Here is a 2,428-nt window from a genome sequence, read left to right on the forward strand (position 1 = left end):
CCCACTATCTATCTTAGGGTTCAGGGTGGGGGTGGTGGTCGCCGGCGGTGGTCGGGCGGTGGCGTGGGGATCGCCGGAGAAAAAGCTCGGCATGGGGGGCCTAGAGGGATGGCCAGGGCGGCGGCGGACTGGCGGTGGGGAGTGTTTTCGGGGAGGGCGGGGCGGCGCACCGCCGGCCGCGGGCGGCGGGGGACTGCTGTTTGGCCGGTGGTGGCTGGCGGCTCAGGGGGGTGGAGGTTGAAGATGAACCGCAGGCCCTTGATTTTGTATCCAACGGCTGCAAAATCGACTGACCAGAGATGAAAAAGCCAGTCGGCCGATGTGTAGCCTCACCTTGCTAGTGCGTTCAGTTTCGACAGCAAAATTCAGTTTCGATAGCAAAATTCAGTTTCGACAGATAAGTTCAGTTTCGAGAGTTAAGTTCAGTTTCAACAGTTAAATTCAGTTTCGATAGTTAAGTTCAGAGATGAGCGGCTGATGTATTTTACATCTAGAACTTTGTGGTTATGTATTTTACGTCATGTATTGGAGATGCTATTAGAATTCCACTCAGGTTAACGTTGTTCGTTGTCTCTCTTGTCCTGCTTCCGCCTCGTCGTCGTACAACTCACCGGAGCTGCTCCAACGATGAAACCCTCCATCACAGCGGAGCAGTACCTCAGGCTCCATCTCCATACGCCTAAGATCTTCTTCGCCTCCTCTGACAGCAAAGTCAGCCGGAGCATCCTCACCGGACAACCCAATCACGCTGAGATCAACATGGCTTCGCCAAAGAGATTGTACACTTGTTACATCTCTTTTTTACTCTACATGTTATATATATTGTCCACTGAGCACATGGATTTGTTCCTTTAGTGTCTCCTTGAAAGAAAAAATATAGGAATTTTAATTTTCACTTGTCCTCCTTTTCAAATTCCTATTCATGAAGCACAAGACTAAGATATAGTAGCATAATAGCATTATAACTGTACATTTTCTTGTGGTTTGACTTAATCTCACCATGCTTCTTTGCATCCTGTGATCTTCCAATTGTTGTGAATCAAACACCCAGATTGGCAGAAATCCTGTGTTTTAAAATTATCTATTTTGCACGTGCATTCCTATCCTATTCCTGTCTATTTCCTATCCCTGCATTGTTGGAATCCTCCAACTCAAACGAGCCCTTACAGAATTATTTCTCTTACAGATGGTTGTCAAAGAAAACCTTGCGTGGTTTGTCCCGCTCCTGCTGCGTCGTCGTCCACCCCAGCTCAGCTGCTCCAACGATAGAAGGGTCCAGCACAGCAGGGATCCGGCCTCCAGACTGTCTTTTTCCACCTCAGATCTTCTTCCCCGCCGTCGGCAGCCATGAAAACTGCATTACCATCATCAACCGAGCAGATGACCTCGAGGACTACACGGGTCCGCAAGAGAGATCGCACTCTTTCGTGTCTGCTTATGTTATGCATCGCTTAATATTACATGCTACTTTATCGTCCTGTTCACCGATTAGACTCTGAGTCAGCTCCAAACTAATGGTCAAACTTGAGTTTTTAAATGGTTGTGGGGTACATATCGGGGCCGCAATCAATAGTATCTATCTACTACCTAGTTAATCTCCGGTGTCTACTATGAGTTTCATGTTGGGTGGGAAACAAACAGTAAAGAAGCCATTATCTGTATTTTTTTAACTGAAGCCATTATCTGCCTGCTATTATTGGTTTTGGGTCTATCCATAGGTTGCTACCATCACTCTGGATTTGTACATGCACTCCTTACATAATCTCACTATGTTTTATTCCTATGCATGACAGTTATTGTAAACAATGGAACTGAACATGTAGAGCAAACGAGACGAGCCTTGCATAGCAATAAAATTTCATGCAGACGTCGCTCCATGGTAGGCGCAAAGGCAGCCTTCCTCCATGCATTTCGGATTGTAATCGAGAGGAAGATATCTGTTCTGAGGGGGATTCAGAAGGAGAAGACAATTCCTATTTACCCCCTGAGGTCTTCGCTCTAACTTGCATGCTGATGTTGGTTATATCATGCATATGGTGTCTTGCATTGCTTACTTTATATATCAAATATGTCATCTACTTAGTTTAGACATCCTTTGTGCGAATGCCATCTGTTTAGTTTATTCATCATTTATGTGAATTATGCAACGGCATCTTGTTTAGCCAGGCATCATATATGTGAATTTTGCAATGCCATCCTGCTTAGCCAATCATCTTATATGTAAATTATATCAGGCCATCCTTTTTTTCGTTACATATTACATTTGTCAAAAATGTTAGTACATTCAACTGCTCTTCGTGTGCATCAGCCGTTTGACACGGTGATGGCAAATTCTGGAGTGAAAACAAGGTCTTCAGAGCAGACTATGCTATCTGACGAAGCGCATATCTTGCTGGTTACAGATAGCTCCTCAGAGGAGGATTCAGAG

This window comes from Triticum dicoccoides, chromosome 3B (genome assembly GCF_002162155.2).
Source record: "Triticum dicoccoides isolate Atlit2015 ecotype Zavitan chromosome 3B, WEW_v2.0, whole genome shotgun sequence".
Lineage (NCBI taxonomy): Eukaryota > Viridiplantae > Streptophyta > Magnoliopsida > Poales > Poaceae > Triticum > Triticum dicoccoides.